The sequence below is a fragment of the Peromyscus leucopus genome, chromosome 6, assembly GCF_004664715.2.
Source record: "Peromyscus leucopus breed LL Stock chromosome 6, UCI_PerLeu_2.1, whole genome shotgun sequence".
Classification (NCBI taxonomy): Eukaryota; Metazoa; Chordata; class Mammalia; order Rodentia; family Cricetidae; genus Peromyscus; species Peromyscus leucopus.
This window is the reverse complement of record NC_051068.1, coordinates 127,692,274-127,708,484: the sequence shown is the minus strand read 5'-3', so window position 1 is coordinate 127,708,484 and position 16,211 is coordinate 127,692,274. Positions and strand designations below refer to the sequence as shown.

Below are 16,211 nucleotides of genomic sequence, written 5' to 3'. Positions count from 1 at the left end.
CTCCAGCCAATACCTGATTGCTTTCTTGTTGATTCCACGAGCTGAAATCTCAATTGGGATTCATTTTTCTATTTAAATGCAGATGCGACTTGCCACCTGAAGGGGAAAGAATCATTTTTTGAATGAAATACTAAGGGCTGGATCATTTACATGAATACTCCTTCTCCACAAGGGAGGCCTTTCCTGTGCTATCTCAAATGTTCTTTGCAATAATTTTATAACCTTTTCCTATTTGTTTCATTATTATACATTAGAACCTTATGAAGACAAATACAAATCAAGCTTTCAGTGAGTGACAGAAAGATATAAGAGAGTTTTTAAATTAGAGGGGGTAAAACAGCACCAACCAGCAAAATCTAAATTGAAAAGATGTGTGGTGACATATTGTCAGAAAAATATACGTCGAGCTATCCTACATCTTTCCTTTCTGTTGCCTTTTTTAGTCTTTAAAATTTCAATCCCACAAAGAGTGTTTTAAAATATAGAGCTTTGGGCTATACACATTCCTGTCATATATACCTGAAAGGCTTCTACACCCTCTGCATTGTGGGTATTTATAACATAACAAATCACCTCTAAAGAGTAGTGCAGACCCCTATTAGATGATTCCATTTTTCCTTGATCATTAGCTGATTATAGCTCCACTTCAGAAGAAATGCATGGCATTTTCAGTATGTTCAAATGCTAAGAAAATCTATCAGATTAGATATATGTGTGTTGAATTAAATATAAATATATAATAGCCACATGGCTTAGATAATACACATGAACAAAATTTAAAGCTAGGAAATAGCATTCACCTCAGACCTTTAATAGAAAATACCACAAATTTATTTAAAATCTATCTTCTCCCTCAGAACTCCATTTGAAATTATTCCCTATCATTCATGATAAATAACACATCATTACTGAGACTTAAACATTTGTGCTCATTTGTCAAACAAACAAAAACAGAGCCAATATAAACACACAAAGAAGACATGTTTCCTATGCCACATCATTGAGACCTTGAGGCTAAGTAGCCAATCTCTGAAGCTCATGGCCTTACAATTGAGTGGAGAAGCAAATATTCAGTGTTTTATAAACTTTAATTTGGAACATGTAAATCTGAAGCAGTCTAACCCTGGTTTCTCTGATGTGTTTCTTGTTATTTTGGGGGGATTTTTTTTTCTGATAGTTCCTTCCTAACCTCCCTAGAGACCTGAATTCTTTTGTTAGTATCCATACCATCCAAAATCTGCCCAGCAGTCACACCATTCTGTCCCCAGTGGTACATCCCTCATCCATCATCTATCAGGGATTATCACACTTCAGCATATTAGAACTGTGCAGGTCTAATTTGGGATGACATCAGATTTAGCAGGCAGCCTGGCTCCAGAGACTTCTAAGTAATTCCAGGTAATCTTAGCATGGGTCATCTGGAATCTAACCTCAGGAAATATTCACATGAGAGCCATGATGAGTCACTATTTCTTGCTAAGATCAGCTCCTCTGAGAGTCAGTGGCATTTAATCAACAACCTAGTGAAAATGATTCTAGGTTGCATCAAATACTCTGTTGTTCCCCACATCTCAAGCACAGGTCCTTGACACCCCAAGTGAGTCACATTCAAGGTGGTACCTTTGACTTTCCCCTCAGTTTATTCCTTTTGCCTGTTCAGAGACCAGATCCTCAAACACCAGCCCGTGTTTGGCTCCTCTCCTCTTATCCCCTCTTTTACTCACCTCACTTCCACTTCTCACCACCACAGTCTTCAGGTCTTGCTTTCTGTCTATATATTGATTCAAGAATTTGTTCTGATCCACTCAAATTAAATTTCCACTCCACACTGTAATCTGAGTGGCATTAGTATAACGCTATCCCACCGGAAAAATGCTGCATCCTCACCGTGGCTATGACTCCACCCTGTCATGTTGCCCTCCCTATGCTCCTGGTAAATGTGGTGTAGCCATCAAAATTCATTGAGAGTAAAAGAAGAGATGCCAGGGCCAGTGTGTCTTAGAAGGAGACACTGAGTTCGTGGCCCCTCCTTTCTCTTTGCTTCTTGGTTTCCATTTGGTAGGTTTCTTCCACCACCTTTTTGGGCCAAGAAGCACTCCCTGACCCAAAGTCACCAGAGACCAGCCATCATGGATCAATCCCTCTGAAAGTGTGAACTCCCAAACATTTCTACCCTTTGAGCTGATTTCCTCGGGTGTTTTGCTACTGTGGTGGAAAGCGGACAGAGACAAGAGAAGATGTCATGTGTCGTTCACACTCTAACACAGTTGGAGCTGATACTCTGATCTCTTCCTACTCATTTATCTCATTGGCCGAAACATTGGGTGCAAACTTCTCTGCATTTCTTTTCTGTCCTGTCTCCATTCTTACGGATGAGAACATTTGGTTTCTTCATATCTTCCCCTGTCAAGGTGAACAGTGCTTTGATTTCTTCTTTGTCAGTTTTGTTCTGTAAGACAAGCTTCCATCACAGTTTCTAGCTGCCATTATCTCTGCTGCTTGGAGTTCTGTATTGCCATTTTCCTCTTCCATTAGACTTCTGTTCTTTTAGCTCATCTGTTTAATGATGGATGACTAAGTTCATAACACTGACCTTGCTGTGCCAATCACATGGCCCTGGCCTTCTACAATCCCTCTTGACCTTATGTTTTTTCATCCTTCACCAGGATGTCGTACAAACTTTGTATTCAGCTTTGCTTGCTGGTTACTTTCCCCTCCTCGGATATTCTACATATTCAATAAACTGCATCTGTTTGTAAACAATAATTCCATGATTTTTTAAGCATATAGTGTAGCATGAATCTTAAAAGTTCTTATTAATAAAATCAAACCTGGAGCCAGGTATTGGGGTGAACTGGAAGATCAGAGAACCAGAACAAGCCACAGCTACCTCACTTCGCAGGATCCTCAGCTGGTCTTGTTTCCTCAGACTGGAAGCTTCTGTGTCCTCATCCCAATGGCTCTCAGCTGAATTGTGTTGCTCAAAAGCCTGAATACTTAACCAGGCCAAATGCTTAACCAGCCAAATGCTTCTCGTTTCTGGTCCTCATGCTTATATACCTTTCTGCTTTCTACCACCACTCCCTGGGATTAAAGGCTTGCTTTCTGGGATTAAAGGCGTGATGAGTCACCATGCCTGTCTGTATTCTTGAGCACATGGATTTCTGTCTCTGGAATGCTAGGATTAAAGGAGTGTGCTACTACTGCCTATCCTCTGTGTTTAATATTGTGGCTGTTCTGTCTCTGACCCCAGATAAGTTTACTAGCATGCCCAATATTTGGGGGAATACAATATCACAACATAGCATCACTTTGAATTTACCAAAATCATTGTGATGTGCACACACATGCTGTTTCCCTTCTTTATAATAGCTATCTCGGGCACAAAATGTATGAGTGAAAACTGGAAACACATTTACTTAGATCTCTCCTGTTTCACTTTCACCATTCTATTCAATAAATGTTTACCCCTAAATTACCAACACTCCCCCTAATACACTGATGAGGCTAAGCACAAAGTTGTTACACTGTATTGTTCAGGGAATAATGATGGAAACTGTGTACACATGCTCTGTACACTCACAGTTATCAGAAGTGTGTTTGATCTGCACCAGGTTGAACACACAGATGCACGTTTCAAGGACATGTGATGCCTGTGTTTATCACATATATCTGTATAGAGCCACTGAATGTCCTGAGACTTTCTATCCAGTTGGCCTTCTCTGGGTTATTATATGTGGTTCTATAGGACTAGAGGACACTCATCCTACTGCAGGACAAAGGTGTATTTTAGTTAAGCATTTTTTTCCTTCACACACTGTGTAATAAATTGTACATATGTGTATGTGTACATACACATCTAAGACTTTTTTTTTTTTTATAAAAGATTTACTTATTATGTATACCTTGTTCTGCCTGCAGGCTGGAAGAGGGTACCAGATCTTATTATAGATGGTTGTGAGCCACCATGTGGTTGCTGGGAACTGAACTCAGGACCTCTTAAAAGAGCAGCCAGTGCTCTTACCTCTGAGGCATCTCTCCAGCCCCCACATCTAAGACTTAATAACACATGTGTAACATAGAGAATGAATAATGTGAGCCAGGCATGTAAATAACAGACATTATTCGTGTGTGTTCTTATAATCTTAATCATCCAGCATTATAGAAAAAGCATGTTTAGAAGGTGGGATGGATCAGTGTGAAAAGTACTTCTTACCAAGCCTGAGGATCTGAGCTTGGTCCCTGGAACTTGCATGAAAGAGGGAGAGTATTAACTCTCAGATGCTGTCCTCTGACCTCCATATGCACATGCCCACACATACATCCAAACACACCGCCACTCACAAAATAATTTTTTAAAAGAAAAAAAGAGAAAGGACAGTGTCTGCCTTAACTTGAAACACCAAGACATTTCTTTGTTCAACTCCTCTCTCTCTGCTAAGAACAAAAAATGTCATTCAAATGAGTTCTGAGTTTTACTATGAAATTCAAGTCTAGATGCCAAGATAGAACAAAATGTGGGAAATAATTGACAAATATTTTAAAGGAAGAATCTTCTCATGTTCATGACATTTTAAACAAATGTTTTCTTTCAGAATATTTAAAATGCAAAGTAGATAATACTCTTCAACATTTTGTTTTAAACCAAATACATTTTCAAAGGAGTCTCAGTATGTTTATATTTTAATGCCTTTTCTTCCATCAACTAATGCTGCTTTTTGTAGCCCAAAGCAGCTTTGGAAGAGTGTAGTGTGGTAATTGCTTTCCTCCGACAGCAACTCCCATATGCTGAAGATGTGAACATCCTTCTGTGATTGGCCCACTCAAATGTGAACATGCCCAGCGGGAAAACGAGTTCAGCTTGTTAATCATTTTGGAATATTTTTTTGTTTGTGACATTGTTAATGAGGTTGTACAGTTCCTCTCCTCATGCCTCTCAGAAATACCTAGTCAGGGTCTGATGAAGCTGTAGGATAAGACAACCCCCCCCACTCGCCCCCACACTTACTGCTGTCCCTGGGCAAGGAGGCTCTTTGTCAAGTTTTGATGTCACTCCCATTTCTTCAGGCCACTGTCAGCTGTGCAGTTTCCAGGCCAACTTGGCTTTTCGTGACGGACTTCTAAGACCCAGAGGCTTTGGGAATGAACTCACATTTACATCCAAACAGCTCCTTCATTAAGCTCTAACTCTGATATTCAATATATTAAATTTGCGTGTTGCACAAAGCAATAAAATGATTTCTAGCATTCTTTTAATTGGCTTTGTTCATATAATTATTAAATTAAGATTGCCATGAGTGTTTCTTCATCTGGAATGATAATTTCAAAGATGGCATTTTATAAGCAATTTCAGAAGAGTGGAGTTTTAAGCTCAATTTTGTTAAATAGGTTCTTTTTTTTTATTACTGTAGGATATAGTAAAACTGAATTGAATAAATAAAATCAAAATGAACTCATAAAATGTGCAAAGTGTTGGATATTTTAAGAGAATTAGGTTGAATTTTAAAGATAGGCTGAGGGAGTTCATAGCTTTCCAAGCACCAACTGCAACACTAACCAGTGGCTAGTAAAATATTGTTACCAATTTAAGGAACTTCACTCACACTTTGGTGTGCTCTGAGCAATGTTGGGACCAAACACTTCTTTCTTTTATAAGTATATATGACCCTTCTAAATGGAAGAGACGGGGTTTCTTCTTGTAAGTAGGTTTGATAATGCAAATGCTTCATATATTTTAAATTAATAAATGGACATCTTTCCCATGCACAAAGAGCAATCCAACTATGGATCCCAAACAACTGAAAAACATTGAGTTTGTCTGTTTGGGTATTTATTGTGGCATTTCAATAAATAGTACAGAAAATAGAGTTCTATAGTTTAGTTTATATTGCAATAATCCCATTGATAATACATTTATTACAAAAGCAGAGAGATTAAATTTACAGACAAAACTAAAACTATGGTGAAGTTAAATGCCTATTTAAAGGGAACCTACCTCTGATGAAAGTTAATGAGGTATACAAGGTCTGTCTTCCATTATCGCTGGTATGAGCAGAGTTTTGACCTTCAAGGTCCCCAGGAACCTGAGATAAAATGGCGTTCTTCAAGTATGCAAGATAAGAGAACAGCTTATGTCTCCCAATTCATCTTCTGTGACCTGTCAGAAGTGGTCAATTCAGGATTATTAAGGACTCATTTTAATCTTGATTTCAATTTCCTTTCCCAGATGCATTTGCCACAGAAAGCGTAAGTAGCAAAGATTCCTGATAGGATTTGCAATTTGAATCTCATTCTCTCTTTCTCGTCACATCCAGGTTAAGGAATAAATCTCGAAGTCCTTGGAATTACTGCTCAATACTTTCCATTTCCAATGCCCTTTGGCATGAAAAGAAATGGAATAGAAGACCACTAGTAGAGCACGCAGCTCTCCAAGGTAAGATGACTCAACAATCCCAGATTTCTGTTTGGAAATCAGTGATTTCTAACTTTGAGGCCACCGTGTGTGATTTTTATTAATAATATTTTTTTTTATATTTTCCTTGAGATGTCTATGCAGTACTCCATTTGGGAACACCCAATGTGCTGGCACCCTTGCTGAAGGCCTCCATACTTAGTGTTGCTGACTGTGGTGGTGCTGACAGTTTAGGTGATGGGGTTATCCTCTGAAAAACCTCCAGATGGCCCTTGACAATCCAGAACACAGGCCTGGGAACTTCGTCCTTTTTTCCAAGCAAGTTATTTGCATTTACTGTCTAGCTTTTGTGAAATGCCAGGGAATTGGCCTCTTCACTGTGCTGCCTGCTTCCCACTTCTGTTCTTGAGATGACCTGAGGTGCTATGCTTTCACACTGAAGCAGAGCACTCTCCCTTCACCCTGAGCTCTCTTTAACCAGGGATCTCCCTCCTCTAGCAGCTCCTTCAGGCCATACCACAACCCTGTTGCTGCACATTGAAGGATTGCCTGTCTAGTCTTCCACCTTCAGACTTTTGCTGAAGTTTGTGTTTGTGACTGTCTCTATGCTTGTGTGTGTCCATATTTGCACTGTGTGTGTGTGTGTGTGTGTGTGTGTGTGTGTGTGTGGTGTGTGTGTGTGTGTGTGTAACTGTGTCTATTGTCTGTGTGTTTTCTTCCTGGTTGCACATTGCCTTAACATTTAGAGCCATCTTTAAACTGTTGCTTATAAATTTGGGGCAGTTGTCTATTAGCTTTGAGCACATACCCAAGCACTTTGACTATTTGACTAAGTATTTTCAACCTTGCTGCGGTCTTCACTCCTTCCTGCCCCACCTGCTACTCATTGGCATTTGAGCTGTTTTCCTCTGCAGTGACTTGGACTTTCTAAAGCTCTCAGTGTTATTCATGTCTCTTAGTGCTCTTGTCTCCATTGTAAACTGGAGTTTGCACAAATAAACACCTACCTTACCAGTGCCTCCTGCTCTACTTAATGAAAACAAAGGCAGCAAAGAGAGCCATCTGGTAGAGCCTCTCCACTGTGTGTGAGTACCCAGCATGGCATTCCTTGATGTGGTTTGTGTATTTGCCAGGCTGCTACTGTGTTCATACATTGATTGTCCTTTTCTGATGAGTGCCCTTGTTTCTTCAAGTAGCCTAGCTCCTTTCTAATCTCCTCAGAGATCCTAATAGTCACAATTATTTAAACAAATAAACACAAATCAAAAACAATTTCCAAACAGAAACTGAATTCTGCAGTGCATGTCTTTCCCAGCTATGGCTTCATCTCTCTTAAGCCAGTGAATCAGCATCACCCAAAACCACCTACAAATGCCATGGTGCTGACATACTGTTCCATTCCTTCAATACGGATTTTACCATCATTTTGCCATGACATAATTCTATGGGTTACACCAATAATTTCATACTGATAAATCATGTCAGTATTAATAAGTACATGTCACATTTAAGACACTGCAGAATTTTGCAGAGTTAATATAGTTCTATTAAAACTTTTTCTGCTGCTTTTTTTGACATGCCATCTTCTTGGCTTTTCTTTCCATCTATGGCTTCTTCCTTGAAATTGTTTATAGCTTGATATTTGTATATCTCCTCAATTCTCAACCCAAATCTCTCCTCTTATTTCATATTCTCTTCCTCAGATATCCTCAGCCACACCCAGGGGTCTACATAAACTATGCTTATCTCTGTCTCATTTCTCCCCGAGTTAGGCCTGGAACTTTGAATTTCCAATTTCTTTCCTACAGAGATGTAGAAAAATTCCTTAAATGTGGGCAGATATTGTTAATGTTCACACCATAGATTATCTAACTAGTAACTGTTTCTTTCTAATACTGTTACAACTTTTTTACTCCTTTGTTTTTTTTTGGGGGGGGGATATAAATCCCAATATCTACACAAAACTTAATGTAAGAGCAGATCAACAAAGATGCATGGTAAAGGAATGAATGAGTAGATGATAAATTCCCCTTCCTGCACCAAACATCTTTACAACCACATTCCACAGAGAGGGGCAAGCTGATTGAGAATTGCACCACTTTGATTGAATCATAGTTGAAAGAAAATAAAAATAGAATAAATCTGCAATTTAGAATAACACATTTATATTCAATTCTACTCTGTTCTTGATTCTTTTCAGACTGTTTGATCTGGCATTTGAACAAGCCAGGGCAATTCGTTTCTGTGTAGATTAAGAAATATGGCACATTGTCGTTCAGCTCATTCATTAGATCCTTTGATCACAGTTGGCTACTCTAGTTTCAGGTGAGATTGGAGTGTCACTTGGCTGTACTCTTGTGTCTGACCCAAACTGACTGATCGTTTACATTTTGTACTATATTAAATTCTGGATCCTTGGAATTGAAAAGCTTGCCATGTCCTCGGGAGTGTGGTACTGATAAGTATATTTTTCATATTCCACACAAAGAGAAATGGTTATAAATGATATAACATTCACTTTCCTCCGGTATTCTACAACCACTTCTTGAAGGTGGCAGGCAAACAGAATCTAAAAAAAAGTTGTTCTTAAATGATGATTCATTTTAACACATTTTAAAGTTATCATTAGCTTGTGACCTGTCATTATTAGAGGAGATTAGAAACCATAAGCATTAACCACTAATCACTAATTAAAGTCAATGATGGGAGAAATTTGGAAGAAACACTGTGTATTTTTGCTTTGGAAGAAAATTCAAAAGTATGGCAAGTCTCTCATTAAGGTTCTACATTTTATCTAGTTCAGGATGACTAACACACAGATTGTGCACTCTGTATTAATTACTACTTCCGATTCAAACTTGAAAATACATCATTGCCTTTTCATTAAAGAAAGCTGGATGCCAATCCCCATTAATTAAAAGAAAACACATTATCACAGGATGGGATTACAGAAAGCCCTTAAAAATTGTCACATTGATTTTGAAATAAATATTTTAACACAAACATCAATGAAATTATATTAAGTAATTAAAGACAAATTGGGAACTACAAACACTGCTCCTCATGCTGTGTAGAGTTACCATCTCTGGACTCATCTAACTAGCCCCCATATGGCTGTCAGAGCTTGGTATGTTCAGCCTTTTAGTCTCTCTCATCCATTCAGTATCCGGTTCTTCCATCAAAGGTGGCAGCTACTCATGATCTTGACAGACCTGCCTATTGCTCTAGCGTTCATTAAGATAATTAAGGAAAACTAATTGTCTTTGGTCATGCACGATGACAAACCTTCCATACCACACCTGCCTCACCTTTCGGTCGTATACCACAACATATCATTCACAGATTTTATTTTGTTCTCTTTTCCTGGCAAGACACCTGCTTGTAGTCTATGAGCAAGTTTCATCATTTCTTGACTGAATTCCTGCTTAGTTTTCAAAAAGTTTCCAATATTGAGTAGAGTTATAGTCTGTTAATGCCAGTAATGCCTGAGTACTGACTTCTGATGTTTCTTTAAGAACTCAGAGTAGCTGGCAGCCAATCCTATCCACAGATCATGATTGTACTGTCTACCTTGGAAAAAACCTTTATTCTTTGAGAAATAAATTTTCTGTAACTACCAAGTGGGCTCATCACACTGGATTCCTTTTTCAAGCATCTACCTAGTCATAGGTACAGTGCTATTGTCATGTCTGGCAGCCATGGGCATACTGCTCCATCTTGAATAAGTTGGGTCAGACATGAACAGAAGCGGGAGAGAGGAAACTGTTGCTAATTCAAATAATATAGAAATCTCACTTTCAGAATTACTGATGGAGAAAGTTGAGATCAGCAACCACAAACCAGTGGCTGCAATGGTAACTCTCAGTTGGCCGCTTTGCCTTTATTTCCATATGTATGGTTTCAGTCTATCATAGTCCAAACAATTATTGGATTCCAGAGGTAAATAATTCCTAATTTGAAACTAGGCACAGTTCTGAGTATGTTGACAGCTCTGGTGCAGCCCCGCTCCCTCTCTGAACAATGGGATTCATCAATTGGCCATGCATCTTCAGTCTCTATGTGACCCTGCCGTGGGCACTCAGCAGCTGTCTCAGTTACCAGATGGATGGTGGGGGGGTTTGCCTCAATTGTGGTGATGTGACCCTCATGTCACATGTCAGTGTGAGAGCACTGTGTCACTTTACAGCATCACAAGACAAATACAGAGAGAGACAGAGAGACAGAGAGGACGTAACTTTTACAGTAGTGTGTGATTATAATTTTGTTGTATTATTATTGTTTTATTTATAAATCAAATTTTATAATGAGTATAAAATTTTGTAACTTTAGAAAAAATATGTAAGATTTAGTGCTATGTGATATTTAGATATCCAGGTGTCTTGGAATGCATGTTCTATGGGCATGAGAGGCTATATATAGTATTACAGTTTAATGTGTTGCAAAGCATGTACAATCTATGCTTTGCATCTTACACATTTAAGATAATTCCATGGACCAAGTGAAGCTCAGTCCTTTTCCTCTCTGTCTAGTACTAATCTTGATGACAGTGTAGCACATCAACTATAATGCTAATTGCAACTTTAGTTTTAAACATTAGGACACAACCAGTTACTTTGAAAACCTCATGAGGCATTTAATGAGGTTACAATTTCTGGCAAGGAAATACACAGCTAGATGGCCTAATTGTTTGTGAAAATCAGTAAGTGTGCAAGCACAAATGATGTCCTAGTGGTCCAGCATACTACACACCAGGCTATATACTATTACAAGGCTACCATTTTATATGGGCCTGCTCTGCGCATAGAAGGTGAATTCCTGCTCAGGAACCATTTTCCTGTATACTAAATATTCCTAGATTGAAATTTTATCTTTAGAACAATAGGGTCCCACTGCCAGGAGACATCTGTAATGTGCAAGAATCTGCATGAGAAGGCAACTCAGTGAAAGATGAGGGAATGTTCTGTGAGTGCTACCTGGTTATTTAACACAATCAATTTCCCGTCCTGGACTAAAGGGAAAGACAATTGATTTGCCCCACAAACATCCTGTAGAAGCCCATTGATATGATTACCTTGCTCCAGAGGGAAGGCATGTGCTAATGTGTCATTTCCTAATTTTATATTTAGTTCAAATAATTCTCTTATTATGTAATTCAACTCCAGTGGTTCTTCCACCAACTCATTCAACTGGGTGAGCACAGGATGTAGGAATGGATTTCTTGACACAGTTCAACATACAGAAAAACTTGTGAAAATACTACTATAAGAGAAAACTAGCTTAGAAAAATTATCTCTCCTATAAATCTCATTTCTTATATGGGGTTTTCATTGAAATTTTGAGGTTTTTTTTCTTTGTTCATTTTTGGTTTGCAAGGACTATTACAACACATGATTATTTTGAGCTTCCTTGTATGTTCATACAAAATGATTCTAATCAATGTTCCTGAACTATGTGTCAAAGGGTGTTGAGGGTGTATAGTTGAATAACTACACAGACTAGAAAGATCCTGAATGAAGGAGATTCCATGACACTGTATTTTCTGAAAATCTGGCATTGTTCCTGGACTTCTTGGTTTTATTCTCACTCATGAAATCCCCAAGATAGATGAAGAGTCTCTATGTCATGCCTGTAAATGAATGACTTGACTCACACAAGCAGTACTGAAATCTCCAGTTGGACATTCTGACAGGAATGATCTCTTGCTAGGGAAAGATCATGAAGATAGTGAGCAGCAAGGAAGAGATGGCAGAAGGCTGATGTTTGTTCACTGCACTGAGCACCACTGCAGGAGCGTGACTCTGAGACACTACCAGAACTATGTCCAGAGAAGGCTTGTCTGACTTTCAGCTAAGCAGTTGGAAATCACACTAATAAGGTGACCATCTCTAAAGACAACTCTTTATTTTGAGGTTTTGAGTTATTCAAATCACAGTCCAAATGTTTTATTGTACGTTATGGCTCTTGAAAATAGCTCAACTGGAATTACTAGCTAAATTGAAAATGAGCTGTTACTAGTTTTATTCTCAAGAAGAAGCCACAGGCCAATTAGGAAGTGCACAGGAATCACTAACATCTTGGCATCGAGTGTACCCCAACTCCATCAGCCTGTGCAGACATTAAATCTACCTTATATAGAGATCAATATATAAGATGTCTCAATTGAGCTCAATGATTTGATTCGCTATGGACCAGAGATCCTTTCTCTGACTCCCAAATTCTGGAATTACAGGTAGGTATAGCCACCTGCCTGGTATTTGTATGAGTGCTGAGGATTTGAACTCTGGTCCTCACTCTTGAATGTCAAGCTTTTTACAAGCTGAGCCTCTTCTCTCCCATTGCTATACTCTCATAACTCCCTTTTTACTTCATGACTGACTCTCTAGTATGGTAACTTTACCATTGATACGTAATTTCTCACATTGCATTTGTATTGTTTGTTTATTGCTTGTTTCAGTTGGGTAATAACTTCCAAAAAGACAGAAATTTTGGATTAGTTGGAATTGTAACTCATAGTATTTCACCTAGTATTTCAGCAGTTGTAGATGAGTATATTATTGAAGTTATACATGAGTGCCTACAACTGTTATGAAAATAGTTCTGGCTTGGGATGTCTTTCAGTGTTTGGGTACTTGTGTAAAATGTATAACACTTGGGTCTGATGCCAAGCAGTACACAAAAGCAAGAACAGAATATAAACCCTGATTTGTATACTATACTTGAAATAACACTATTGTTTTTTATGGTGAGACAAAATAGTTGGAATTAAATATACATTTTTAAAAATAATGATTTCAATATATTTTCTGGATGAAGAAAATTTAATCATTAAGAAGTGACCATTTTAGCGCTCATTGGTGCTTGTATATGTGAAAAGTATGTGTTTATCATCTATTTTTATATCATATATACATATACCAATCAAGCATATGTACTAACATGTGTGCATGTTTGTAAGCCATAAGAAAATAAAGTATGATTTGAATCATATTTTATTTTATCCTAAGATTAAACATGGAACTTTTAAAAGATATGTGTTTTAGACACAAATTATTATCCAATTAAGTAAAAAACAGCTCTTCAAACTCATCTTGAGGCATAACCAGGGGATTTGATTGTTTTCTTTGGAGATATTTGCTTCATGAATGTAAAGGTAAATATATATCTTTCTTTTTCCATCTAACATTGACATTTGTGCTGAAAGGTAAAATTTACTTTTGTACCAAAGGTTGTAGCATCGGTCATAACATATCCAATGATTTCTAAAAGTATCTTGGTAGCCCAAGCTTACACTGTTTTGAAATGTTGGGAATGCACTTGACACTAAGTGTATAAGTACCATCTGCACTCCACTCAGCACCTATGAATATGTGTATCACAATGCTGCCCACTACAAGTGGAAAGCCATTTCTCTTGGGCAGTAAGTTCTTGTCCCAATGGCTTTCATTCCTCTGGAAATGTCATCTCAAGTCACTTTTAGAAATATTTATTTTCACAGACTAGTTTCGGGTGATACTATACACGCTAAAGTACATTCAAAAGAAATGCAAGACATTTATTTAACCCCTATTTGCTCATTCCTGTGGTGTTGAAAATAATGTCTTTTTGAGAACCAATCCAAGTTGTGTGTTCATCTGTGCATATCACATGACTGCAAGTCAAGAGCTTAATTGCTCAATAAAGTGTCTGTGAGATAATAAGGTGTGTGTGCAATTCTAAGAACCTCTAAATATTTCAGGTCTGATTTAACATTGGTCAAATTTGGAAACACACCCCTATATTAGCTTTACAATGCAATTATTATATAATTAAAGCATTTTCCTTTCCTTGACCATATCTTTGTTAGTCAAGTAGACCTGCAATGGCATAGACACACTGTGTAGACTTTGGTTAAAGATAGAGACTGCAATGTACTTAACAAGATTGGTCTTTAAATCTGGAGACTTCTGCACTTTAGGATGCATCAAGCAGTAATTTGTAATTGACAGTTTTCTTACCTAAAGCCTTCTCAGTCAAGAGATTGTTCTCCAAAGACAGTCAGCTGGGTAAATGTCAGAGGCTCAAAAAGTAAATTATAGGGCAAACAGCGTTGATATTTCTATGAAATGGGAGAAAGGCATATTTATTTTTAAAATATAGAATTTTATTTAAAACAAGTGAAAACCTTCTCTCTGTGACCTTTCTAAGATTCCAAACAGTGACGAATTTGGTCATTACAAATAACCTTTTCCACAAAGGACCTAAGCAGTCAGTACTTCCATTTGGTAATGTACATGAATTAGTTTCCTTTCTACAATATGACTCTTGACATTAAATTTTTGTATTTTATCCCTGATAATACAATTTTAAATAAACCTTGAAAGGGAAAACATGTATGAAAACAGCTACATGGCAATCCATTGTTTTAACTACTATAGGGTTAATCAGTCATGCCCCTCAATATAGATGATTTTGTTTGTGTAAGTTTGTGGGGCTTAATGCTCCCTAGTTTTGCTTGCAGATATCAGAATTCTACTGGGTGGCTCCATGGAAAGCAGTTTCCAATTCAACAAACAGTTTATTATAAGTTTGTTGATTGGTCATTTATTTGAAATCTAAAACTCTTTTTTACAAAATGAATGTTGTGATTTTTCAGATTGCTTCCCAAGTTAATCTTTACTGGTTTTAAACTCTTGGGGAATTAAAAGAGAAAGTGAATGTAATATTCATGTAGTACATAAATACTGTTTCTGATTGTTTATATAAGATCATGAACATAGATTAAATAATTGTAAAACACTGTTACCCAATCCTGAAATGGTCTTCTGTTATGACATCTCCATTGGAATACAGGCTCTAAACTCCGTGGAGTCCTAGGCCACACCCCATTCTGATGCCTCTGCCCAGAATGCCTTCTTCCCAATCCCTCATTTTGAATCACCAAAAACTAAGAGGACCTGGATTCCATTTTACTCATTGTGGATTCTTTGACTTCTCTGAATATGTCTGAATGGTAGGATGCTCACTGAAGCCACAAAAAACGTTGAGGTTTTGAACTTTCTTTGGTTATGACAGGGAGTGAACTTGCTTGACTACATAAAAAGTGTCAAACTATTTTTCCATTATGCTTAAAATTTTTAATTAATAATTTTGTTAGGTTAGAAGGTCCTGTGGAATAATCTTTGTACACTGTAAATATATATTGCTCTCCTTGTTAATAAAAAGCCAATTGGCCAATGTCTAGGCAGGATTTTGGGAGCAGAGAGAATGCTCAGAAGAAGGAAGCTGTCTGTCTGGTGACTCCTCTAGGAAGCAGGACATGCAGGAGAGGCAAAAGTCATGAGCCTTGATGCAGCACAGAGATGAACAGAAATGGGTTAATTTAATTTGTAAGAGTTGGTTAGGAATAAGCCTGAGCTATCAGTTGATCATTATAATTAATAATGTTCTCTGAGTGGTTATTTGGGAAGTACCTGCCAAGACACAGTGTAATGCTGCCTACAACAAGGTCATGGGATTCACTGACATTTTCATGCACATAGGTCTGCTCTTCTTTGGTGGTTGCCACCCATAGAGCATGTACTCTATCCTGAACATAGTCATTTACCAGGTAGTGTTTCTTCAGCTTTCACTTACTCCACAGGAGTGAATGCACCTCTGATGTAGTCATTTCCTGTGTTCCTTCTACCCCTCAGATGCTAGGATTAAGATTGGCCTGGAAGAGATTCCATGGTTGGTATTTTTAGAAGAGTGAGGGAAGGAATGTATGACAGGATGCTAAAATAATGACTTAATTTCAATTTGAAGCTTGCTTCGCCTTAAA

General features: G+C 37.8%; 1 long non-coding RNA gene across 5 annotated transcripts in view; it reads left to right on the top strand.

The window, feature by feature from the left end:
- Window positions 1-16,211, top strand: part of LOC119088248 — a 167,964-nt gene that overhangs the window by 137,287 nt on the left and 14,466 nt on the right. For 4 of the 5 annotated variants that reach the window (XR_005091879.1, XR_005091882.1, XR_005091880.1 and 1 more), the window contains 3 exons: window positions 6,315-6,433; window positions 6,545-8,737; window positions 12,119-12,287. This is a non-coding gene — a long non-coding RNA (uncharacterized LOC119088248). The remainder of the gene's footprint in view (window positions 1-6,314; window positions 6,434-6,544; window positions 8,738-12,118; window positions 12,288-16,211) is intronic. The other variant, XR_005091881.1, reaches the window with a different exon arrangement.